This window comes from Macaca mulatta, chromosome 8 (genome assembly GCF_049350105.2).
Source record: "Macaca mulatta isolate MMU2019108-1 chromosome 8, T2T-MMU8v2.0, whole genome shotgun sequence".
Taxonomy (NCBI): Eukaryota; Metazoa; Chordata; class Mammalia; order Primates; family Cercopithecidae; genus Macaca; species Macaca mulatta.
Genome location: NC_133413.1, coordinates 43,183,206 through 43,210,524, shown reverse-complemented (window position 1 = coordinate 43,210,524; position 27,319 = coordinate 43,183,206). Strand labels below are relative to the sequence as shown.

General features: G+C 46.1%; 1 long non-coding RNA gene across 1 annotated transcript in view; it reads left to right on the top strand.

Annotated features, from left to right (window-relative positions):
- LOC144330781 (uncharacterized) overlaps positions 1–27,319 on the top strand; it is a 68,042-nt gene that overhangs the window by 10,720 nt on the left and 30,003 nt on the right. Inside the window, exon 3 of the long non-coding RNA XR_013397259.1 lies at positions 19,317–19,519. This is a non-coding gene — a long non-coding RNA (uncharacterized LOC144330781). The remainder of the gene's footprint in view (positions 1–19,316; positions 19,520–27,319) is intronic.

The window sequence follows — 27,319 nt, the reverse complement described above, 5'->3', positions numbered from 1 at the left end:
ATTATAGGTGCCACTGTGCCCTGCCTGGGCTCAGTTTTTATGGCCTTGGGCAAGTGAAAGCTTCTGAGCTTCAGGTTTTTATCTGTGAAATGGGAAAAAACACCTCTACCTTAGTACTGTTAAGAAGACCAAATGAGATTGTGCATGTGAGGGAGCTTTGTAAATCAGAATGTACTGTTCAAGGTAGGATTTTATTACTGCAGAGAGTTAGGAGAGGTAGACGAGAGAAATAGATGATTGCTGAGCTGAGGGGTAAGAGAACACGCTGACCTGGAACCAAATCCATCTGGTCTGTCTGGGAGAAATCAGTGGAGAGAAAAAGAGCCAAACCTTGAGACCTCATCAGAGATGGTTTTTTTCTAACCAGCTGCAGACCCTGGGCCCTGGGTGGCCCTGCCCTTTGTAATTGCTTCAGGCTGGGTTCAGGGAACAGTTCCCACTCCTGACTACCACTATGGACACACTGTCTCCATTATCCCAAATCAGGACAAGTCTTCTGTGCACCATGGTAAATCCTGAGGTGGACGTCTGGAGCTGGGAGGGCACAGGAGCTGAAGGACTGATGAAACTCTGCTGTTTAGAGTTATGCAGTTCTCACCTGCTTCAACTATCACAGTCTGGGCTGCTTGTTGCCCTCCACAAACTGCAGTTTCTTGTAAGGCCGATCCATACTCAATAAAGCATTCCTTGAGCTACTCCTGCCCATTTTCTGCCTGAGCACACCAGGGGCTCTGAGAGTGGGTAGCCATCGAGCGCTCTTGAGAGAGTTAACCCCTTCCAGTCACAAAGGGTTGTTTTTAGCTTTGTCCTGGAAGAGGATTTACATCCACGAAGTCACCTAATCATTTTGATGCTTCTCACCGCCTCCTCGATGCAGCCGATGTTTACTCATCTTCCTCCCAGTCCATCTCGCACATGGATTCCAGACGCTCTTCCAGAAGCTACTGCTTCCATCATGTCACCGCTCCACCTGCAGGTCCCTCCTGGTACTGCTGTCTTGTCCCTATCAGATGGGAAGGGCACTGGGCTTTGAGTTGGAGGCATCGACTTAGAATCACAGCTCTCCATGTGCCTGGGCGGGACCTTGGGCAAGCTAGGTCACCTCCAGGAGTCCCCTTCGCCTTATCTGCAGGAAACACAAGGATGCCTAAATCACCTGGTCATGGTGGAGGTACTCTACACAATGCGTCTGGCGCACCGTATCCTCATGAGAGAGGGAGCCCCTTATGTCAGCACGTTCAGGCTCTGAGCTTCTTGAGGTTCTGGAGAGCAGGGATCCAGGTTCTCACCTGTCAGAATGGCTGGCCGGTCCTGCAGGCTTTGGTCCCACATCCTGCTGTGAGGAGTCCCTTAAAGGAACAGAGCACCTCTAGCAGATCTGAGAAAGGGCTGAGTGAACCCCCAAGTACAGGCGCAGTGAGAGGAGGGGATGGGACAGAGATGTGTCTGGGGGCAGAGGGGGCTCACTGGGTGTTGGGGAGCTTAGAAGACAGTGTGAAATAAATAAATAAGGAGGAATTGGACTCTTCTCAAGAGCCACGGGAGTGCAAAGGGCAGCCTAAGTAGCTTCAAAGAGCAAGCAAAAACAGCACTAAATTCTGGATAAGACAGCTTGGTACCTGCCCTGACCCTTTCCGAGTGAGGGTAGTCATAGCTCTGCAAAAAAAAGCCCTGTCTATTGTTTCCTGATTCCCTTTGGAGGGTCTGAGGGAGCCAGAATGTCCCCCAGAAGTGCCAAAACATAAGAGACGAATGGAGTTGGGGATGAGGAGTGGCTGGTTACACAGTCACAGCCTGTGAGAGAGAAGCTTCTGGCTCTGCTCAGAACTTCTGAGCTAGCTCTGTCCTTCCACAAATATTATTTTTGAGCAGGAAAGCCTTGGGCAAACACTAGTTTCCAGTTCAAATTCTGCTGGAAGCAGGGGCTAAGGCTTTGGTCAGGATGTGCTAAGCTTCAAACAAGTATCAAGGTCAGGAACAAACTCTCGAAGTAGGATGGGCGAGTCCCACTAGGTATGTACCTGTCTGGGAAGATTCGTTCTTATTCGGCAGTAGTCATAGTCGAAATTGTGTGTGGGGCAATGTTTATCTCAGAAATTCCTAGGTCCCTGGACTCTCTCCCCTACACCTTCCCCTCTCCTGCCCAGCTCCCTATCCTACCCTCCTGGTTTTTCTCTGGGCTCACATCTGTCCTCAGCAAATTATTTGAAGCTCAGGCTCCCGGGGGTATAAACCACTGATAACAATTTACTGCATGAGACTTGATTTCAATGAGGGCCGGAGCCCTAGGTGAAAGAAATGAAGGCGGCAGCGGTGGTGCTTTAATCAGACTCCAATACGCAGGGCCCAGTCTTTTCAAAGGTGGCAAGGTGAGGTGCTGGAGGTGTTTTTGTCTCTGTGTGGTCACGCAGTTCTGTGTTGTTAGGTCTGGAAGAGAGTTACTGATTATTGTGTCTTGGGGTTCTCAAAGTTAGTAGAATCACCCAGTCAGCTTGAGTGGGCCAGAAATCCACACCATTACCATGGACGTTGGTCATTTGAAACAGATGGTCCAGGCAGCAGACTTTGAGGAAAGTGCTCATCTAGTCCCTCACAGGACAGGGAAGGAGCAAGGATGGGAGAAGCCCTCCCAGGGTGATCTCATGCCTCTCACTTCCACTCCAGTACAGCTCCCAGAGACCCTTGAAAGTTTCGATTCTGTGATTCCTGTTAAAAGGATGGCACTGAGGGGAGGACACAGCACAAGCCATCTGCTAGAAAGCCTGAGGAGAACAAGTGTGGGCCCCAGGTTGGTCACTACTGATCCCACCTATGGGGCACAGAAGGGACCACGTGCCCTCCCTTGGCACAATTGTGTGCTCTGATCACCTCGGGGGTCTGCCTCTCTGGGGCCCCTGACCTGGACCCACAAACACTTGGAAGGTGTCCTTAAACAGTGGGTTTCCTCTGCACAGCCCTTGCCATGAATCTTCCTCAAGAGCTTTGAGTCTTTCTTGCTTAGCAAGAGTTCTATTCTCAGTTGGGTACCAAATATGCCCCCAGCCTTCACATTCATGTCCAGGTCTGGAGGGCAATTCTTTCTTAGGTCAGAGGGCAATCAACCACTGAAAGACTGACACATCTTCCTACAATTTCACAAAATGGCAACCAGTCAAAGGTGGCATTAACTTATGACTTGAAACAAGGGCCTGGCCCGTTTGTGTCTCTGGTTCCCTGTTCTTTGCATGACATCCCTCTGAAGGAAGACGTTGGTCAGGGAGAGAGAGGATGCTGACACTCCCACTTTAGGGGAAGGCTGTGCTTGGCAGTTGGTTAATTTTGTTTCCTCCTCATGATGTACATGATGTCAGGAAATCAGTGAATCTAACTCTTGCCTTCCTGTCCCTGTCCTGTGTCTGCAGTCTTATGCCTTCTTGTAGTGGAAGGCTCAGGTTTCTGCAAGCAAGGGGCCTGGATTCATATGAAGAACTGCTCCTATGTCACATGCAAATGTTTTCTTATTTAATTCTTCAACAATCTTTTGAGAGAAGTGATATGATGTCCATTCTACAGACTAGGAGATTAAGGCTAGGGCAGTTCACCAACATTCCCAAGGTCACCTGGCAGGTAAGCAGTAGAGCCAGAATTTGAACCCAAGTCTGCAAACCTCAATGCTCATCTCCTTCAGATAAGACTGCAGCCTTGCAGTAGTTCTTGAGAATGAAATATCTCTGCATCATGGTTCCCTCTTTTGTGAGAAGAAAACGGTGATATGCCTATTTAATTTTTGTAGGTCAGTGAAGCTACCATCATCACTATTACTATTAGAGACACAGTCTCGCTGTGCCACCCAGGCTGGAGTGCAGAGGCGTGATCACAGCTCACTGCAATCTTGACCTCCCAGGCTCATGCGATTCTTCCACATAAGCCTCCCAAGTAGCTGTGACTACCAGCGCACCACTATGCCTAGCTAATTTTTTCATTTTTTTTTTTTTTTTTTGTAGAGATGGCATCTCATTTTCTTACTCAGCCTGGTCTCAATTTCATGGCTTCAAGTGATTCTCCCACCTTGGCCTCCCAAGGTGCTGAGATTACAGGCATGATCTACTGCACTTGGCCCAGTGAAATTATTTAGATGGATAAGTCAAGAAAGAAAAGAGTGAAGAACAATCAAAAGAACCAAAAAAAAAAAAAAGAGTGGAGTGGAGGCAGAGATGCCCAATTCAGGGCACATAGTAAGTGCTTAATAAGTACAGGTGGGCTGGATGGATGAAACTCAAAGCAAATATGACCAAAGCCTACTAAACTGATGAGTGGGAATAGCTGGAGGGAGCTTTTCCAGAACACCTAGTTCAGGAACACTCCTCACAGCCTGAAAGAAGTACAATGTAGAATAAACAAAAGGAAGTACTGTTGTTTCCAAGGTAGTAAATTTAGAGAGCGCAAGAGTCAGTCCAGATTAAAAATATAAATCTCTGCGGAAACAAGTAAATTGTGCATGATGAATCCATAAAAAATAACCAGGGGCGACATCTCCTGCCTTTGAGGCCAAGGTCAAGTGGGCCCTCCCCAGAATACCCGTGGGCTGAGTGAGCAGCGTGCTAAATCTTGGGTTCTGAATCCGGTGTTAAGTTTAGAAGGTTTTCATCCCCTCCTTCTTCAGCTCTTTGGCATATTCATGCTCTGTATTATGGTTTTAGGGAGTTACCAGCTTGATAAACTACAGGAAACCCACATGCATTTTACATCCAATTTATAGAGCCCTGACTCTTAACAGTGCCTAAATAATCCACGGTGAAGGCTGCTCAATGGGCCATGTAATCCATTTGGAGATGGTGTGCCCCGCTTGGAGACTGGCTGTGTGTCTGGCTTCCTTTTCCAAGGTTTCTCTGTTTGTGCTAGGGAAGGGACAAGGGATGCGGTTTTGGTACCCTGCTTGCCTGCAATCAAAACATTGATTTCTTCCCAGACAACCCACCAAGAGAGAAGGGCCCTCTTCCTGAGGCCAGGCAGCTGTTTCTTTCGAGTTTCTTCAGCCTCTGGCTCTTGTCCTAGGGCCTTGGATCTGGCCCCAAAGTCAGGGCAGGACTTGTGAGTGGTGCCAGGCTCTGAATCTGACCCCACATTCTCTTGGGAAGAACTGCAACCTTTTGCTGGTTGTTCTACCAGTGTTCAGATTGACTGGAAGACTGTCATGAACGCTGGGGGCTCTTTTTAGAGCACCACCGACATGTATCCCATAATCATAATCCTGATTAATTTCCGCATTTGGCTCTGTGGTGACAGCTGGCCAGTGGGGGCGACACTTTCCCCATTTGGATTGCAGGTGTCCCTGACACTCTCCCAGAACCTGGACTGATGTCCTGAGCTTCTCCCTCTTGCTAAAGTTGGGGCAGAGGATTTGAAGCGGCCACTCCCCACCCCCACCACACCACTGTCCTCTCTGCCTCCAGATGTGGCCTCTTCATCCCCTTCTTCTAGCCTCTTCAGACCCTGTCCTCTGGGCCTGATGCAGCATCCCCTCTTCAACCTGCCAGGAGATAGTCCGTTCCCCACAGACCTCCAGTTGTGAACATTCCTCTTCCATGTGCTGTACCTGATCAGCCAGTGTCTCTGCGGGAAATAGTTGGCACACTGGAACCCGGCGATTTGAGAAGGTGTTTAACACAAGGCCTTTTTACAAAGGTGTGGGAAAAGTATAGGCTGGCCACGAAGTATAGTGAAGAACGCAGGACCGGCACTGGGGAGGTCTTACCCCCCACTGGGCTTAAGGAACTAGGGCTGGGGACAGTATCAGAACCAGCCCAGCAGGACTCACAGCCAGCTTGTAGCTGTCCCCCCTGGGAGGGGCGTAAGGAAGTAGATTTCCCCATCTTTCATGGGCTGAACTCAACAGGAAGCCAGAAGTTATGTGGGCTTGCTGTTGTGCACATGTCCAGTCTCCAGGGGCTCATGGCAGAGAGGAAGATAGAAATTCCATCTAGAGGGCAAAGCAGAAGAGATCCAGCAGAGCATGTGCATCAAACCGTGTACACTGGCTGGGCACGGTGTCTCACACCTGTAATCCCAGCACTTTGAGAGGCTGAGGTAGGAGAGTCGCTCGAGCCCAGGAATTTGAGACCAGCCTGGGAAACATAGTGAGGTCCTGTCTCTACAAAAAATAAGCAAAATTTAGCCAGGTGTGGTGATGTGCACTTGTAGTCCCAGCTACTCAGGAGGCTGAGGCAGGAGGATCTCTTGAGTTCAAGAAGTCAAGGCTGCAGTGAGCTGTGATTGTGCCACTGCACTCCAGCCTGGACAACAAAGTGAGACCCTGTCTCTAAATAAAATATAATAATTTTTTAAAAAGCTTACATTGTGTTTTCAGAGGAGGTTTTCAGAGGCCTTTCCTATTGTAGGTAACTCGCCTCCCCTCCACGAACGAGACAGGCTGTGGCGCAGTGCTGTGGTTCAGATGCTTGTGTCGTTTGGATGTTTGTCCCCTCACACCTCTGTTGAAATTTAATCCCCATGTTGAAGGTGGGGCCTAGTGCAAAGCATTTTGGTCAGGGGGCAGATCACTCATGAATAGATTAATCCCCTTCCTGGGGGATGAGTGCATTTTTGTTCTAGTTCCTGCAAGAGCTGTTTGTTAGGAAGAACTGGGCCCCCTCTCCTCTCCTGCTTCCTCTCTTGCCCTGTGATCTCTGCATGTGCCAGCTCCCCTCCCCCTTCCACCAGGAGTGGAAGCAGCCTGAGGCCCTCCCCAGGTGCCCAGTCTTCCAGCCAGCATCATCATGAGCAAATAAACCTTCTGCCTTTTTGAATTACCCAACTTCAGTTATTTCTTTATAGCAACAAAAAGAAACAGAGAGCCTGCCCTGTGCGGCTCTCACTCCCCAGGGTTTGGGATAGCAAGATGTAAGTTCTCGTTGGCTCCATTGGTTGAAACAGCAATTTGAAACCAGGAAAGAGTCCTGAGTCCTTTCAGACTGAAACCCTACCCATGTAAAACCTGAACTGACTCAAGCAAGGCCATCTCAGAAGCATGCTCAGCATTAATCACAGGGCTCTCGGGATATTGTTAAGATAAAAATTTGAAATTTACTTCCAGTGATTCCAGAGGAGGAAAAAGAGATGGTGCCCCTTGCCCTGTCCTGTGCTGTCCTACTCCCCCCATGCACAGACACGCCGAGCTCAGGTGCCCAGGTCAACCTTTCCTGCTACCCTGCACAGGGAACAGAGTGAGTGGCAGCACATCCTGGTTGGCGTCTCCAAGGTTTGCAATGTTGGGAGGGTATGCAACCACTGGATAGAGGCCAGAAATAAGTGAGCATGACAAAGACCTCGTGTATGTGTGTGTGTGTGTGTGTGTGTGTGTGTGTGTGTGTATGAGAGAGAGAGAGAGAGAGAGAGAGAAAGAGAGAGAGAGAGAGAACTAGGCAGGAGTTTTAGGCAGGGTAGAAGCAGGGAACACATGGAATCACATCCTCCTTGTGGTCAGGGAGAGCAACCCATTGTTGGTGGAGTGCCTGCTATCGAGTTGGCCTGGTAACAGGCTCCCGGAGATCGTGTGATTTCACATTTATTGCACAACAAACCCATGAGGCATGCAGTGTTACCGAGTCTGAGAAAAGAAGACTGGGGGAATCAGGGCAGTTAGGTCATTTGCTCAGTGTTAAACAGCAAACACAAGGAAAAGTATGGGTTCAGACCCTGCTCTCCTGACTCTACAAAGTCATTTACATTAGAGTTAATTTCACTCGGTCTGAGGAGAACACTCTGTTCCGTTCTGTATTCCTTTCTGTTTGGTTCCTCTACTGATGCATGTGCATGCATGCACATGTGTGTGTATGTGTGTGTGTGTGTGTCTGTGTATGTGTTGGGTGCACAGCGTCAGAAAAAAAGAGGACAAGAAAGTAAGCGTACTATTCCTAATTATTTCCTTGTCCTGACCATAAATGCTTGGCTAGAATTCTGAAAGAACCTTTCAGTAATATATGTTGTAAGAGAGAAGTGGTGGGTCTCACATGTGTTGTGAACCTGGCTTTATACACAGCATCACTGGCATGGATGAATCCCTGGTGGCCTTCTGAGTTTTCTGAAAACTTTCATAGGTCAATACCAGGTTGATTTTCACTTAGAACTCCTGACCTCAAGTGACCTGCCCACTTTGGCCTCCCAAAGTGCTGGGATTTTAACTTAGAAGAGGCAGAAAATGGGCACAGGGGAGGCAGAAAGGGATTCAGGTGGAATAAGAGGTCTGGGCCAGGGAGTATCTCTGCAGATGGCAAGATCTGGGAGATCCAAAATGCACAGCCTCTAAAGCAGGGGCTCCTGCACACTCCTCTGACTGTCCAACCTCTGTATGTCCAGGAGGTCAGTGCAGGGTTGGTAGGGGTCAAAGAAAAGCCCCTACTGGGAGAAGACTGGATGGGGATGAGTGTGGCAGAGTGGAAAGTGCTCTGGACTGGAAGTCAGACTTGATTTGATACTCCCAGCTCTGACACCACTGCAAAGTCCCGAGCCATGACCCTGAGAAGCTCTGTGGGTCTCAATTTTCTTCATGCTAAAATAAAAAGAGTTGTCTAATAAGGGGTCAGCAAACTATGGTCTTGGGGCCAAATCCAACACCTCACCCTGTTTTTGTAAATAAACTTTGATTGGAGCACAACAATGCTCAATGTTTTACATCTTGTCTGTGGCTACTTTCATACTACGATGGCAGAGTTGGTTTTCCCAGCAGAGGCCAGACCATCCATGAAACTTAAAATATTTACTCTCTGGCCCTTTGCAGAAAATCTTTGCCGACCTCTGGCCTACATGATTTCTAGGGCCCTCCTGGTTGTGGGATCTGAGATCAGGCATTATGCCTTATCAGGCTTCACATTTCACATGCTCCAGGAGAGTGGCAGAAGGAAAGTCTGTAGATGCCCTTAGACCTAACTTGGAGGCGGCCTTGCAGACAGTTTCCACATACCCCAGCTTCCCTCATGGCCCCTCTGTTTTGGGATGCCACAGCTAAGGAACCACAGCAGCCCTCCAGTGATACAGGACAAAAGCTGGCGATTAACTGACCCCGCTGCCTCACTCTCCATGGGACAAATCTGAGATTTGCCCAGTTGGATAAAGCCCCCTTGGCCCACCCAGAAAACTGCCCATTAGCTCCACCTTGGGGGCTTTCTTCCCTCCCCTGTCTCCCTTCCCCATTCCCTCCTTTGCTTCCTGAGTTCACCTCCCCATCGATTTGTCTCTGAGTGTGCTCTGGGGAAACCCCAGTGAAGCCATGACATGCAGCTAATAAGCACATGTTGTGCTTGTCAGCAATCATCTGCCTGTGTTACTAACCATACTCTGCTACAACAAGCAACGTAGGAAAATTTAGCAAATTAAAAAAAAAAAAACTTGCAACAAAGATAAAGGAATATGGTTCTAGGAGATGAGACTGAATTATAATTTTTGCTTGGTGAACTTGGGTAACATATGGACCTCAGTGCCTTTGTCTGTAAAATTAGAGGGCCAGATTGCATAAGTCCCTAGATACCTACCAGTTCCAAAATGCTGTAAAATTGGATCAAGGGCATCTTGCTAATCTGTTGGCAACAAGTAAAAGCAGATATGTATTCACAATATTAACCACCGAGGTTTTTTTCTGTGATAACAACTTATGTTTTGTCTTTTTCTAATATGATAGTGGGAGGTGAGAAGGTAATCAATATTAAGGAAGGCCCAAGCTCTGAATCACCCAGTAACCTTCACCTCTTACTTGAGCAAACCCTCCTGTTCCCTTGTTATTCCCCACCCCACTCCTCACCCCTGACCTCACCTCTCCATTCTTCTGAGCACCTAGTTGAGAAAATCATGGCTAGCATATAGCCGAAAAACAGTAGGTCTAATCCTATGTGACTTGGCTTCTGCAAGTAGGAAAGTTTGGGGAAGTCTGCCCAGAAAGTCTTAAAAAACTGGGCAATCTGGGACATTTACAAACTCTATGTTTGTCAATTGTACCCTTTATCCAGAAACTCAAGGATTTTGAGGAAACTTGTGTTCATTTAATCATAATAAATATTAAAGGTAAATATTTATTAAGCACTGATTGTGTGCCAGACACAGCTGCGAACTGGGAATACGATGGTAAGAAGGCAGTTATTGACTAAGCCATGGAGTAAATAATCTCTCAAATAAATGCCGCATTGCAAACCGTGATAATATTCTGTGGAAAGAGTCCAGGGAGGTGGGAGGTGTGTGATGGGGCCCAAGGCCAGCTGGGGAGGTGAGTGATGGGGAGGAGATGCTGGGGTTGAGATCTGGAAGGAGTGGGCATTAGAGAGTTGGAGGGACCTTAGGGGTGTGAGGAACCTGAGGACAGAAAGGTGATTAGAGGAACAAAAAGTAGACCAGATGTAATCCCAGCCCTTTGGGAGGCCGAAATCGGTAGATCACAAGGTCAGGAGTTCAAGACCAGCCTGGCCAAGATGGTGAAACTCCGTCTCTACTAAAAATACAAAAATTAGCTGGGCATGGTGGCGGGTGCCTCTAGTCCCAGCTACTTGGTAGGCTGAGGCAGAGAATTGCTTGAACCCTGGAGGCAGATGTTGCAGTGAGCCAACATCGCACCACTGCATTCCAGCCTGGGTGACAGAGTGTGACTCTGTCTCTAAAAGAAAAAGAAGACCAGAGTGGCCCAGGCACATGAGGGCGAGAGAGGAGTGGGAGCTGGAGAAGCAGAGGCAGGGGAGCAACCCTCCGTTCTTTCATCCGTTCATCTGTTCGTTCGTTTGTTCGTTCATTCCTTCATTCAGAAAACATTGACTGAATTCCTGTTGCACTCTGGGCTCTCCTCCATGCTTGCAGCTGTAGCAGCAAGTGAGGCAGTCTTTGCCCTCAAGCAGCTCACATTCTAGTGGAGAAGACAGAGCACAATCAGGTAAACGAACAAATACCTCATATGATTCAGGTGGAGGCGAGTACAGTGAAATACAAAACAGTAGAGGAAGGGTTGGCAGGAGGCTGGAGTGAGATGGGGAGGAGGAGAAATTTTAGAGGGAATGGTCAGGGGTTATAGAGTGGAAACCACTGTGGTGACCTGACTTGCGAAGGTTGTTTCGATTCCATGAAAAGCATGAGCAGTGCTGGCCTCCTTATCTCCTTAGTAAGCCAAGAGGGGCAGAGAGCAAGAATTCCTTACTCATTCTGGCTAATCGAAATTAACTGGGAAGTGCAGGATTTTTAAGTCCTCTGATTAAAAAAAATTTTTTTGTTCAACCTTTTAAGTTCAGGGATATGTGTGTAGGGATGTGCAGGTTTGTTACATAGGTAGGCGTGTGCCATGGTGGTTTGCTGCACAGATCAACCCATCAGCAAGGTATTAAACCCAGCATGCATTAGCTATTTTTCCTAATGCTCTCCCTCCTCCTCACCCACCCCCAATAGGCCCCAGTGTGTGTTGTTCCCCTCCTTGTGTCCATGTGTTCTCATCATTTAGCTCCTACTTATAAATGAGAATATGCAGTGTTTGGTTTTCTGTTCCTGCATTAGCTTGCCAAGGATAATGGCTTCCAGCTCCATGCATGTGCCTGCAAAGGACATGATCTTGTTCCTTTTTATGGCTGTATAGTATTCCATGATGTATATGTACCACATTTTCTTTATCCAGTCTATCATTGATGGGCATTTAGGTTGATTCCATGTCTTTGCTATTGTGAATAGTGCTGTAGTGAACATATGCATGCATGTGTTTTTATAATAGAATGATTTATATTTCTTTGGGTATATACCCAGTAAAGGGATTGCTGGGTCAAATGGTATTTCTGCCTCTAGACTTTGAGGAATCACCACAATGTCTCCCACAATGGTTGAACTAATTTACACTTCCACCAATAGTGTAAAAGTATTCATTTTTCTCTGCAGACTTGTCAGCATCTGTTGTTTTCTGACTTTTAAATAATAGCTATTTTGACCTGCATGAGAAGGTATCGTATCTCGTTGTGGTTTTGATTTGCATTTCTCTAATTGTCACTGATGTTGAACTTTTCTTCATATATTTGTCAGCTACTAGTATGTATTCCTTTGAGAAGTGTCTGTTCATGTGCTTTGCCCACTTTTTAATGGGGTTGTTTGCTTTATTCTTGTAAATTTGTTTAAGTTCCTTGTACACTCTGGATATTAGACCCTTGCTGATGGATAGATTTCAGAAATTTTCTCCCATTCTGTAGGTTGCTTGTGTTCTGATGCTAGTTTCTTTTGCTGTGCAGAAGCTCTTTAGTTTACTTAGATCCCATTTGTCAAATTTGGTTTCTGTTGCAATTGCTTTTGCTGTTTTCATCATTAAATCTTTGCCCATGCCTATGTCCTGAATGGTATTGCCTAGATTTTCTTCTAGGGTTTTTATAGTTTGGGGTTTACATTTAAGTCTGTAATCCATCGTGAGTTAATTTTTGTATAAGGTGTAAGGAAGAGGTCCAGTTTCAATTTTCCGCATACGGCTAGCCAGTTCTCCCAGGACCATTTATTAAATAGGGAATCCTGGTCCCAGCACAGTGGTTCATGCTTGTAATCCTAGCACTTAGGGAGGCCGAGGTGGGTGGATCACGAGGTCAGGAGTTCAAGACCAGCCTGGCCAAGAGACCAGCATGGCCAATATGGTAAAACACCATCTCTACTAAAAATACAAAAATTAGCTGGGTGTGGTGACAGGCACCAGTAATCCCAGCTACTCGGGAGGCTAAGGCAGGAGAATTGTTTGAACTTGGGAGACAGAAGTTGCAATTAGCTGAGATCATGCCATTGCACTCCAGCCTGGGTGACAGTGAGATTCTGACTACTACTACTACTACTACTACTACTACTACTACTAATAATAATAGGGAATCCTTTCCCCACTGCTTGTTTTTGTCAGGTTTTTTGAAGATCAGATGGTTGTAGGTGTGCAGTCTTATTTCTGAGTTCTCTATTGGTTCCATTGGTCTATGTTTCTGTTCTTGTACCAGTACTATGCTGTTTTGGTTACTGTAGCCTTGTAGTATAGTTTGAAGTTGGGTAGTGGGATGACTCCAGCTTTGTTCTTTTTGCTTAGGATTGTCTTGGCTATTTAGGCTCTTTTTTGGTTCCGTATGAATTTTAAAATAGTTTTTTTCTAATTCTGTGAAGAATTTCAGTGGTAGTTTAATGGAATAACATTTAATATATTAATTACTTTGGGCAATATGGCCATTTTCACAATATTGATTGATCCCATCCATGAGCATAGAATATTTCTCCATTTGTTTGTGTCCTGTTTGACTTTTTTGAGCAGTGGTTTGTAGTTCTCCTTGAAGAGGTCCTTCACTTCCCTTGTTGACTATATTCCTAGGTATTTTATTCTGTTTGTAGCAATTGTGAAAGGGAGTTCATTCATGATTTGGCTCTCTGCTTGCCTTTTGTTGGTGTATAGAAATGCTAGCAATTTTTGCACACTGATTTTGTATCCTGAGACTGCTGACATTGCTTATCAGCTGAAGAAGCTTTTGGGCTAAGATGATGGAGTTTTCTAGATATAGGATTATGTCATCTGCAAACAAAGATAATTTGACTTCCTTCTTCCTATTTGAATGTGCTTTATTTCTTTCTCTTGCCTGATTGCCCTGACCAGAACTTCCAATACTACGTTCAATAGGAGTGGTGAGAGAGGGCATTCTTGTCTTGTGCCGGTTTTCAATGGGAATATTTCCAGCTTTTGCCCATTCAGTATGATGTTGACTGTGGGTTTGTCATATATGACTCTTACTATTTTGAGGTAAGTTCCTTCAATACCTAGCTTATTGAGAATTTTTAACATGAAGGGATGTTGACTTTAATGAAAAGGCCTTTTCTGCATCTATTGAGATAATCATGTGGTTTTTGTCTTTAGTTCTGTTTATGTGATGAATCATATTTATTGTTTGGCATATGTTGAACCAAACTTGCGTCCCAGGGATGAAGCCAATGTGATGGTGATCAATAAGCTTTTTGATGTGCTGCTGGATTCAGTTTGACAGTATTTTTTTGAGGATTTTTGCATCAATGTGCATCAATGATATTGGCCTGAAATTTTTGTTGTTGTATCTCTGCCAGGTTTTGGTATCATAATGATGCTGACCTTATAGAATGAGTTAGGGAGGAGTCCCTCCTTTTCAATTTTTTGGAATAGTTTCAGTAGAAATTGTACCAGCTCTTCTTTTGATCTCTGATGGAATTCAGGTATGAATCTCTGTGGTCCTGGGCCTTTTTTTGTTGGTAGGCTATTTACTGCCTGAATTTCAGAACTCACTATTGGTCTGTTTGGGGATTCAATTTCTTTCTGGTTCAGTCTTGGGAGGGCGTATGTGTCCAATAATTTATATATTTCTTCTAGATTTTCTAGTTTATGTGCATAGAGGTGTTTACAGCATTCTCTGATGGTTGTTTGTATTTCTATGGGGTCAGTTGTGATATCCTCCTTATCATTTCTGATTGTGTTTATTTGATTCTTTTCTATTTTCTTTATTCATCTAGCTAGAGGTCTATATATTTTATTAATTTTTCAAAACAACAGCTTCTGGATTTCATTCATTTTTTGATGGGTTTTTCATGTCTTTATCTTCAGTTCAGCTCTGATCTTGGTTATTTCTTGTCTTCTGCTAGCTTTGGGGTTTGTTTGCTCTAGGTGGTTAACTTGGGATCTTTCCAGCTTTTTGATGTGGGCATTTAGTGTTATAAATTTCCCTCTTAACATTGCTTTAACTGCATCCCAGAGATTCTGGTACATCATCTCTTTGTTCTCATTAGTTTCAAATAGCTTCTTGATTTCTGCCTTAATTTAGTTATTTACCCAAGAGTCATTCAGAAGCAGGTTATTCAATTCCCATATGGTTGTGTGGTTTTGAGTTAATTTCTTAATCTTGAGTTCTAATTTGATTGTGCTGTGGTCTGAAAGACTGTTATGAGTTCAGTTCTTTTGCATTTGCTGAGGAGAGTTTTACTTTCAATTATGTGATCAATTTTAGAGTAAGTGTCATGTGGTGATGAGAAGAACGTATATTCTATTGTTTTTGGATGGAGAGTTCTGTAGATATCTATCAGGTCCACTTGATCCAGAGCTGAGTTCAGGTCCTGAATATCTTTGTTAATTTTCCATCTCAGTAATCTATCTAATATTGTTGGTGAGGTGTTAAAGTCTCCTACTATTATTGTGGGAGGGAGCTCAAGTCTCTCTGTAGATCTCTAAGCACTTGTTTTATGAAACTGGGTGCTCTTGTATTGATTGCACATATATTTAAGATAGTTAGCTCTTCTTGTTGAATTGAACCCTTTACTGTCATGGCAATGCCCTTTGTTGCGTTTTTTGATTTTTGTTGATTTAAAGTCTGGTTTGTCAGAAACTAGGATTGCAACCCTTGCTTTTTTCTGTTTTCCATTTGTTTGTTAAATTTTTTTCCATCCCTTTATTTTGAGCCTATGTGTGCCTTTGTACATGAGATGGGTATCTTGAAGACAGCATACTGATGGGTCTTGACTCTACCTAGTTTGCCATTCCATGTCTTTTAATTGGGGCATTTAGCCCATTTACATGTAGGGTTAGTATTGTTACATGTGAATTTGATCTTGTCATCATGATGCTAGCTTCTTTACATAGTTGCTTCATAGTCTCACTGGTTTGTATACTTCACTGTGTTTTTGTAGTGGCTAGTAACGATTTTTCCTTTCCACATTTAGTGCATCCTTCAGGAGCTCTTGCAAGGCAGGCCTGGTGGTGACGAATTCCCTCAGCATTTGCTTGCCTAAAAAGAACCTTATTTCTCCTTCGTTTAAGATGTTCAGTTTGGCTGAATATGAAATTCTGGGCTGGAAATCCTTTTCTTTAAGAATGTTAAATATTAGCCTTCTATCTCTTCTGGCTTGTAGGGTTTCTGCTGAGAGGTCTGTTGTTAGTCTGATGGGCTTCCCTTTGTAGGTGACCTGGCCTTTCCTTCTGACTGCCCTTAACATTTTTTTTTTCATTTCAACCTTGGAGAATCTGAAGGTTATGTGTCCTGGGATTGATCTTCTTGTAGAGTACCTTACTGAGGTTCTCTGCATTTCCCAAATTTGAATGTTGGTCTGTCTTCTTAGATTGGGCAAGTTCTCCTGGGTGATATCCTGAAAGGTGTTTTCCAACTTGGTTCCATTCTCCCTGTCTCTTTCAGGTACCCTAATCAGTTGTAGGTTCAGTCTCTTTACATAATCCCATATTTCTTGGAGACTTTGTTTGTTCTTTTTCTTTCTTTTTTCTGTATTCTTGGTTGCCTGTCTTATTTCAGAAAGATAGTCTTTAAGCTCAGAGATTCTTTCCTCTGCTTGGTCTATTCTGCTATTGATACCTGAGAAGTTCTTATGTTGTGTTTTTCAGCGCCATCAGGTAGGTTATGTTCCTCTCTAAATGGGCTATTCTGGCTATCAGTTCCTGTATTGTTTTATCATGATTCTCAACTTCTTTGCATTTTATTACAACATGCTCCTTTAACTCAGCGAAGTATGTTATTATCCACCTTCTGTAGCCTACTTCTGTCAAGTCAGCCATCTCAGCCTCAGCTCAGTTCTGTGTCCTTGCTGGAGAGGTGTTGTAGTCATTTGGAGGAGAAGAGACATTCTAGCTTTTTGGGTTTTCAGCATTTTTGCGCTGATTTTTTCTCATCTTTGTGGGCTTATCTACCTTTGATCTTTGAGGCTGCTGATCTTTGAATGAGGTTTTTGTGGGATCTCTTTTGTTAATGTTGTTGTTGTTGTTTTCTGTTTATTTGTTTTTCTTTTAACAGTCAGGCCACTGTTCTGTAGGACTGTTGCAGTTTGCTGGGGGTCCACTCCAGACCCTAGTTGCCTTGGAGTTTTTTGTACCCAGAGGTATCACCAGTGAAGTCTGCAAAATAGCAAAGATGACAGCTTGCTCCTTCCCCTGGAAACTCCATCCCAAGGGGATACTGACTTGTTGTCTGCCCAAGCACGCCTATAGGAGGTGACTGGAGATCCCCATTGGGAGGTCTCACCCAGACAGGAGGAACAGGATTGGGGATGTACTTAAAGAAGCAGTCTGGCTGTTTTTTGGTAGAGCAGATGTGCTGCATTATGAGGAACCCTTCCTCATCCAGACCATTTGGATTCTCCAAAGCTGGCAGGCTGGAATGGCTGAGTCAACCAAACCACAGAGATTGCAGCCACTCCTGTCCCTGGGAGCTCCATTCCAGGGAGAGATAAGAGTTCTATCTGTAGAACCCTGGCTGGAGTGGCTGAAGCCTCTGCAGGGAGGTCTCACCCAGTAAGAAGGAATGGATGGGGTCCCACTTAAAGAAGCAGTCTGGCCATGACCTGGCAAGGCAGCTGTGATGCCCTGGAGGACCCTTCCTTGTCCAGACCATTTGGATTCTCCAAAGCTGGCATGCTGGAATGGCTGAGTCTATTGAACTGCAGAGATGGTGGCCACCTCTCCCTCTAGGAACTTGGTCCCATCTCAGGCAGACTCCAGCCTACTGCCATTGGCTAACAGAAATTCCAAGCCATGGGTCTTAACTTGTGAGGTGCCATGGAAGTGGGGCCCATGGAACAATGCTGCTTGCCTCTCTGGATTCGGCCCCCTTTCTGGGGATATGTATGGATACATCTGCCACCTTGATGGAGATCCTAGAACCGGAGTGTGTAAAACTCCTGGTTCTCTGTGTGTGCCTGAGCGGCTGCTCTGCCAAGACTCCACACAGCTCTGTGTATCAGACCCAGGCCATGGTGGTGTGGGCTCATGAGGGGATCTCGTGAGGGGTTGTAAAGATCTGTGGGAGAAGTATGATTTCCCAGGTGGAGTAACACAATCATTCACTACTTCCCTTGGTGGGGCCTGGTTCCCACCCTGCTTTTCTTCATTCTCAGAGGGTCGAGTTGTATACCTAGTCACTCTCAATGTGAGAACCTGGGTATTTCAGTTGAAGGTGCTGAATTCACTCGCCCCTTTCATCTCTGTGAGTGCCACAGACTGCAGCTGCTTCTAATTGACCATCTTGGCCCCTCCGGAATTTCTGTACCAATTTTCAAATTTTTATGAATTTATTATTATTTACTTTTCAGGATTGTTTTGGTAGAGATGGGGTCTCACTATGTTGCCCAGGCTGGTCTCAAACTCCTGGGCTCAAGCAATCCCCCTGCCTCAACCTCCCAAAGTGCTGGCATTACAGGTGTGAACCACACATGGCCTGTATTTATTTTTTAATCCCAGAAAAGGTAGGACCTTGGTCGAGAGAGGAAACCCCAAGGTAGTAGGCTATGGATACGGAGCTCAAAGACAGAAGTGAGTGGGAAGCATCTCTGTGCCATGTCTCTGGTTGCCCTTGGACGGAGAGATGAACTTGAGCCGCGCTCCTCAGCTGAGGCTGAGCAGACATAAGCCAGGAGATGAAGGGGCTGAGGTTGAGGCCCTGACAAGTTCAGCAGCTTCCCTGCAGCTATTCTGGGAGTGGGAGGCAGCTAGAAAAAGGCATCAGTCTCAGGGGCTGTCACAAGTGGAAGATCTAGCACCAGAGGGAAGAGAGGTTTTATGGTTCCTTTTTGGAGTCAGTTTTTCTACGGATTCAATGTTCTGTGGTGGTGTCTGTGCCTGACCATGAGCACCAACCCGCAGGTATCAACTTTAAGCCTAAGCAGTTGGGATGCCAACATCTACCTAAGCCTCTTTCTCTAGAGTCTGGTATTAGGAAAAACATTCCATGAGTCTCCGGAGAGGGCTTCTGACCCCAGTAGCTCTCCTGAAGATTTCCCTTAGTGTCTAGTTTCTAGGTTAAAGGGTGGGCTGGTGAGAGAGACAGAGACAGAGGGAGGGAGAAAGGAAAGAAAAGAGAGTATAGGGACAGACGGAGAGAGGGAGACAGGGGTGTGGGAGTGCGTACACACACACACACACAAAACTAAAATTCACAATCTATCTTGGAGTTGGTTTTTTTTTTTTTTTTTTTTTTTTTGAGACAGAATCTCTCTCTGTTGCCCAGGCTGGCATACAATGGCATGATCTCGGCTCACTGCAACCTCCGCCTCCCAGGGTCAAGTGATTCTTATGCCTCAGCCTCCCAAGTAACAGGATTACAGGACTGCGCCATCACACCCAGCTACTTTTTGTATTTTTAGTACAGATGGGGTTTCACCATGTTGGCTGGGCTGGTCTCGAATGCCTGATCTCAAGTGATTTGCCCGCCTTGGCCTCCCAAAGTGCTGGAATTACAGGTGTGAGCCATCGTGCCCAGCCTGTCTTGGGGATTACATGGACTCAAAATAAGGCTCAACTTACAGATCAACCCCTGTGTGAGTAGAAAAAACAACCAAAGTGCTTTTTCTATTCTCTTACCCCACAGAAATCAACACAGAGGACTTCTGGGATCAAATGTGGGGGTTTCTCCCCATCAGCAAGTAAGCAATCAGCTGTGCAGTGAACACCAGCTGGGCATCCTCCAATCCAATTCACTTCTGATGCTATCTACCTGGAGAGAGTGTCAGCCCCTACTCTTGATGCCAATCACAGGACCCAGGTTGTTTTAACCTGTGCTTGACTGACCAGGTATAAATCAGGGTTCCCACAACCCCCTCTTTGGGTCTAATTAATTTGCTAGAGTGGTTCACAGAACTTAGGGAATCACATTTACAGGTTTATAAAGGATAGTACAAAGAACACTGATGACGAGATGCACAGGGCAAGGTGTAGGGGAAAGGCACAGATGCCTCCTGGGACACCACCCTCCAGGAACCTCCAGGTATTCAGTTACCTAAGATCTCTCAGAACTCTGACCTTTGGGGTTTTTATGGAGGCTTCATTACATAGCCATGATTGATTAAACCACTGGCCATTGGCGATCAGTTTAACCTTCAGCCTCTCTTCTCTTCCAAGAGGCTGCGGGTGGGGCTTAAACTCCCAACCCTCTAATCCTGCCTTCTTTCTAGTGTCGGGCTACCCAGGGGCCCCCAGCCACCAGTTCATTGGCATACAAGAAGACATCACTCCGGAGACTCTAAGGATTTCAGAAGTTGTATGCCAGGAAACAGGGGTCAAAGAACAAACATGTATTTTACAATAGCACATTCTGTCTGCTCTGTATTTTTATGTGATTGTTGGCAGGCAGTTCACATATACTAGATTGACCATGTGGCTTTTAAGTTAAAATATTAGTATCTTTTAAGCTATTAGCAAATTGTTTAAGGTTGTGTTCCTTTGTTCTTTTTTCTTACCATTAGAAGCCCTGCAGGTTGTTTATAGTCCTAGAATTATATAACAAGGAATGTACACAGAGACCCATGGCCAAGGTCAAATGCAACAGATACTCATGTCATAGGACAAGTCTTGGGGTGTTGTGACAATAGCCCTGGGTGCACTAGTTTGAAATCAAGATTATTTAATATCATCCAATTGTTATGCCTTTAGGAGAGAAAGGCCAATTGGCAAAATACATTTATTGGGAAAATACATGTTAGAATGGTGTCTTTGTTGAGCGTTACTAGAAAGGCTTGCTAATCGAACTGGCCTTAGGAAGAAAATGCTCTAGGATTTGGGGAATGTGGCTTCCTGGGCAGGGAGTCCTCCAGGCACATTCTCCTCTTTGTCTACCATGACCCTCATTAGGGAATACTCAGCAGGGGTTTGGACCTCCTGCTCAAATCAGGAAAGCGGGAGTGGGGGTGGGGCGGATGGGGAGGAAGGAAGCCTGGATCGGGACTCAGGAACCTTCCTTAAAGCCAGTGTTTCAGTGACAAAGTCAGACTCCTCTGCTATCCTCCTCGACCTCCCTAGTTGAGAGCCACTGGGGGTCCCACTAAGTCCCTGCCCCACTGCTTCATGGCCCTCAGCACACAGAAGGGGGCTGGGCCCTCATGTGCCATGCTGCTGGCAGGGCCAGCCCAGCTCCAGCCCACAGGGTATAGCTGGCTCTGGGAATGCCACCCACGCAAGGAGGGGCAGCGGCAGGGTGGTGAGCGCCCCTTCCAAAAAACCTGGCCGACTGTCCTGGGTGACCTGTGGAATAGTGGTGCCATCTGATGGCCGAGACAGGGAACAAACTGGGGACACACAGAGGGACAGCATGGACGAACAGATAAGCCCGGCAGTCCCCAGCTGGGGTCCAGCTCTGTGGCTTTGTCAGAGACCTGTGAACCACAGCAACTCCATCTTAAACAGGAGCTGGGTAAAATGAGACCTACTGGGCTGTATTCCCAGATGGTTAAGGCATTCTAAGTCACAGGATGAGATAGGAAGTCAGCACAAAATACAGGTCATAAAGTCCTTGCTGATAAAACAGGTTGCAGTAAGGAAGCCAGCTAAATCCCACCAAAATCAAGATGGCAACGAGAGTGACCTCTGGTCGTCCTCGCTGCTCCACTCCCACCAGCGCCATGACAGTTTACAGATGCCATGGCAATGTCAGGAAGTTACCATATATGGTCTAAACGGGGAAGCATGAATAATCCACCCCTCGTTTAGTATATTATCAAGAAATAACCATAAAATTGGGTGACCAGCGGCCCTCGGGGCTGCTCTGTGGGGTAGCTATTCTTTTATTCCTCTACTTTCTTAATAAACTAGCTTTCACTTTGCACTGCGGACTCCCCAGAATTCTTTCTTGCGTGAGATCCAAGAACCTGCTCTTGGGGTCTGGATTGGCATCCCTGTCCTGTAACAGATTGGCAGGTTTAACCTCAGCCCCGCAGCTCTGATGAGGCTGCTCTGAAAGCATTGGCTGCTGGGCTGGAGTCCATGGGGTGCAGTGTGGAGAAAGAGGGACATGGAATCCTCCAGAAAATATCTGAGGGGGCCCACTATCTGCTCACTTAGGTAGAGGTGGAGGGGCAAGGAGTGTTGCGGGGGCCGGTGATCAGAGAACAGAATAGAACTCTCGACCCCAGTGAATCTGCACTCCACTTGAGATTCGCTGTGAATCTGCCCTCTTGAACCTGGGCAAGCAGTTCAAGATTAATTCATGGAAAATGGCACCAAGGTGATGTCATAAATGTAGTGTGTGCTGCTGCAGCCTGACGCACCATGGGTGTTCCTGGAGAGGGGACAAGAGGATAAGCCAGCCAGGAGTGCATGGAGGAGACGTGAGCCTGGGCAGGGCCGCGTGGAGGAGAGGAGTTGGGGCCTGCACCACTGGAGTCTGGCTGAACCCTCTGAAAAAGCCAGCGGTGTTTGATAAACTTCTCTCTGGGTCTCCTGGTCTTGCTTTTTTTCCATGTATTTTCTTCCTAGCCTTAATGATTGTCACACCACCTAAGACAGGGGTGTTCAATCTTTCAACTTCCTTGGGCCACATTGGAAGAATTGTCTTGGGCTGTACATAAAATACACTAACACTAATGACAGCTGATGAACTAAAAACAAACAAACAAACAAAACCCAAAAATCTCATAATGTTTTACGAAAATTGATGAATTTTTGTTGGGCCACATTCAAAGCCGCCCTGGGCTGCATGCAGCCCATGGGCCGCAGGTTGGACAAGCTTACCTTAGGAAGTGATGACTTTGAAGAACATACTCAGGGGAAGCAGTTGCTCCCCGGGCCGGTCATGGCTCTGGTTCCAGAGCAGCCTTGGAGAGCAGATGAGGTCTGCAGAGATGGGACTGAAGTGGGAAGTGGGGGCAGAAGGTGTTCTAAGTCAGAGGACTTGAGGGGTGGCTCTGAGCCCAGAGGGCTCTGGAGCCCATGACTCAGGGAAGACAGGGCCTGTGTGGCTACAAGTGGGTGGCGTGGGAATAGGTAACTGACATCTTGAAGGCAGGGGAGGATGTCCTCCCTGTTCTGAGGCCCCTTCTCCTTTTTCCCTCCTGTCCTCCTTGCTCTCTTCCTTTTCTTTTCAAATCTTCTTTCTCCCTTTTTCTGTTGTTTGCTGTAAAATCCCTGTCTTGGCTAAGTCCTTGACTGGGGAAAAAGTAAAGTTCAAATTCCTTAAAACTAGCCAGACTTTCAAATTTTTTTGGCAACAGTTACTCCCTGCAAGAAAAATATACCAGTGTCTATCACCCGTAGGACCTTTTGGGCCATTTTGTGCAGGGTTTCCTCATAGCAGGGTATAGCCAGGGGGGCCGTGAATCTGCCTTCTTAGACCAAGCGAGCAGTTTCTTCTCAGAATGACTCTTGGCTGGGTGTGGTGGCTCATGCCAGTAATCCCAGCACTTTGGGAGGCCGAGGCAGGTGGATCATCTGAGGTCAGGAGTTCGAGACCAGCCTGGCCAAAATGGCAAACCTCGTCTCTATTAAAAATACAAAAATTATCATGGCATGGTGGTGGGTGCCTATAATCCTAGCTACTTTGGAGGCTGAGGCAGGAGAATCACTTGAACCTGGGGGGCAGCGGTTACAGTGAGCTGAGATGGCACCATTTCACTCCAGCCTGGGCGAAAGAGCGAAAGTCTGTCTCAAAAAAAAAACAAAAAAACAAAAAAACAAAAAAAAAAACTCTTATTGTCTTTAGAGCCACTGGATGTGGGGTCCAGGGCAGCAGGAGAGGAAGGGAGTCACCCCAAGACAGCACTTGTTCTATGATGTGGAACTCAGGGCTCTGAGGCCTTGGGGGATCAAGTCATTGAATTTGCTCAGGAAACTTCACTGCTTGAAGGAAAGTTTAGGTGGATCTTATTACAGAAGAAATAGTACTATCCTGTCATTCAGCTGTTGTATCATTGTGGATTCTGAATTTACCTAAGGCCAGCCACACCTATATGATCTGTATTCTAGAATGAGTATTGAGGCACTTGCAGATTGGCTTCAGGTATGACTCATTTCTGTCCCTTGGACAATGCTGAATAACTGTTTACGGGAAAGTATTTTTCTTCTACTGGAGCCGAATGACAGTCAAAGAGCAGAGTGACCCATCAGGAATGGTTGAATCCCATATTGCAGAGCAGGGCAGATGTTTCTTCCTCCTCAAAGGCCAACTTGATGCGATGTAGGGAAGAGAGAGCGAGGGTGTGGGCTTGAACCTGGCCTCCCCCTGCTGCCTGGTGAGTGACGTCAGGCATGTGGCATCACTATCTGACCCTCACTTTTCTCATCTATAAAATGGGCTGAAAACCCCATTGGAAAGTTGAAAAGGTTCAGTTTGATAGGTAACATATGTAAAAGCTGTAAGGACAGGCTATTAAAATTCAAATTTTGACCCAGATGTGAAATATTAGATGCTCAATTGAGTGTGAGAACACGTCACTCAGGAGAAATCTTTAAAATGCCAACTTGAAAACACAGACTCTGGAACCCCTTCCCCAGGATGAGAAAATAAAGGGATCAGGGGTATGTTGGGGAGAGAGAGGCAAGGATGAGGGGATTTCTGCAGTTGCCATCTGTGGGGTCCCCACTCTGCCCTCCGAAAGTCAAGGGTTGTTGGTGCTGTCTCTTTCACTCAAGATGGGCACAGTAGCTCATACCTGTAATCCCAGCACTTTGGGAGGCATAGAAGTATTCCTGGAGGACAGAAGATTCAGACCAGCCTGGGCAACACAGTGAGACTCAGTCTCTACCAAAACAAAACAAAACAAAAAATGAGAGTGACAGAGGAGAAGGACAGGGAGAGAGAACTCCCTCAGCAAGACGGCCTGCACAGGTAGGGATGTGTTTGCTGTAGCTGGGCACTCCAGGCTTGGGGCTTGGCTTGCTGCTAGGACATTAAGTGATCTCTGTGGGAGAGAGGAGCAGAAGTTGCGTGAAGAAGGAATTCTCTATCCAAAGGTGGAGCAAAGGCTCTGTAACTTTCCCCTATGAATGACATGTAGGTCACTTGGACCTGTTTTGAGTCCTGTCCAAGAGGACCTCCTAGGTGTAGCGTGGTCTGCTGAAGGAGAGCCTCATTCACATCTGAGTAGTAGGATGCTCAGATCTGGGGAACCCCAGCTTGGGAATCCCCAAAGGACCCACGGAGATGCCCATCAGAGTCCACTTTCACCAGCTGCCTGCAGGAAAGCAGGGATGCATCCACCCAGGTGAGAACTGTCCTATTCTTCACCTCTCCCCTTTAATCCCCACCCTGTCCACCTCCTTCAAACCTTGGCAGGTTCCCAAATAGCAGCTAGTGAATGGGGGAGGAGACTGGTGGAGAAAGAGACTGGAAGTGGCTATTGCCTCCCCAAAGGCTGGCTGCCCACCTGTAGGCTGTATCAAGGAGGATAATGGAGAGTGAAGTGTGGGTTAGTGTTTTGGGTAGGACACTTTTCAAACTCAGGAAACATGCTCTGTGACTCAGTGAATACAAGACTATCTCTAAGCTAAAACTGAACAAAGACAAGTCATTGACTTGATGCGTTTTCATCTGGGGCAGAGGTAAAGCCTCCCCTGCTCAATAAGCTTTAGCGAGTTAGTGGGAGAAAAAAATAGAGGTGTGCTTTGATCCTATTCCACCAGTGGAGCTTGTCCAACATGCCAGTCTTACAGGAATAAGGCTGGCTTTTGGCTTAAGGGACTGGCAGTGATGTGGAGCGGGAGGAGACTTAGTATCTGCTTTATTTGCAACCAGAGGTTAAAGATAGAAAAATTATTCTCAAAGCATTAATAGATCCATGAATCTATTAGCTGTTCCTCTTAAGAGAGGGGGCAGAGCAGTAGAGTTGGGGAAGGGGGATGTTGCCAGATCCCCTGGGTCATTGCAGGTGGATGGAGTACTGGAGAGCATGTGAAGTAGTTGGCTTGTATCTTCCCTTTCTGTAGCTTTTCTTCATCCAGTTTTTATTTAACAAAACCAATTGAACACCCATCACCTTTAATGTGTTATACTATTTCCATCCACAGGGCTCTCAGCATCTTAGTGCTGGAGAACTCCTGTTCTTAGAAAACAGTCTCCATTAAAATACACTCATACTAAGGGGTGAAAGAATTCAGTGTTGATATTCTCAAGTGTGTGTGTAGTATATTTTTATATATTATATAGTGAATGTATATCATATATATGCACAGAAATACACATACAGTTGCAAAAACTGTAGGAGTTGAATGTCTAAAACAATTAGACATCACAGAAAAGCATCAAAAGCAGAGGAAGGGCAGGCGTGGTGGCTCACGCCTGTAATCCCAGCACTTTGAGAGGCCGAGGTAGGCGGATCACTTGAAGTCAGGAGTTCAAAACCAGCCTGGCCAACATGGCGAAACCCCGTCTCTACTAAAAATACAAAAATCAACTGGACATGGTGGTACATCCCTATAATCCTACTTTCTTGAGGCTGAGGCATGAGAATTGCTTGAACCTAGCAGGCAGAAGTTGCAGTGAGCTGAGATTGTGCCACTGCACTCCAGCCTGGGTGACAGAACAAGACTCTGTCTCAAAAAAAAAAAAAAAAAAAAAAGGCAGGGAAATCTATGATAACACAGAGTTTCCCACTTTCCTTAGGGGGCCTCCCCTGCTCCACTGTGGTCCTGGTTGGGCTGTCAGTCATTGCACTTTGCCCATGTAGCCAAAGGAGTAGGCACATGATTCAGATGGACCAAATGATTTTTTCTGCCAGGAATGGGAATCTGTAGTGACGATATCAAGAATAAAATCAGGCGAAGATGAGTCATTTAGACATCAGCAACACAGTGGAGCTGTTCACAGCTCCATCTCCTGAAATTCTCCAAACCTGCCCTTGCGTCTGTCCTTCCAAAAACCCTGTTGATCAGCATTTTTTTTTTCGATTCAGTTCAGCCAACTCTTCTTGTTTAAAGTAGACTGTTAGGGCTTACAACCAACAGCTCTAAAATGGACACATCACTGTTACGTTTTAGCCAGTTTCCTTCTAGTCTTTTTTTCTATTGTTTGCATTCTTTGGTGGGTTATGAGAGAGAGCTTAAACCAAAGGCTTCGGAGGCATGCAGCCTCTGTGAGCAGAGGCAGACCTGGCAACTGTCATTCTGGAGCAGGAATGGCCTGAGGGTCACCCTATCTTCTGTCCTCACTTGACAGCAGACGAGACTGAAGGCCACTGGAAGGGCTGTGACTCACCCTGCACACCTTGCTTGCTGTGCAGTGAGATTTTTGTTGCTAATGCCGAGTGCTCTCCAGTGTACACAAGCTGGAGGCATTTAGCTGTGCAAGCGAGGCGCTTCATGTACTTACTGTATGCTTAACGTTTTAATAGACACTGGGCGTTATTGAAGGACACCATAAGATACTGTATTTACTTCCTGACTCATTTCATCAAAGGGAAATATAGAAGAGATAAGGGTGCCTAATATGTCAAGGAAGAAAAAAAATTTTTTTAGAAAAGTAATCTTTCCAAGCCTGGTGCAGTAGCTCATGCCTGTAATCCCAGTAGTTTGGGAGGCTGAGGCAGGAAGATTGTGTGAGTTCAGGAGTTCGAGACTAGTCTGGGCAACATGGTGGGACCCCCCATCTCTACAAACAAAAACAAAAAC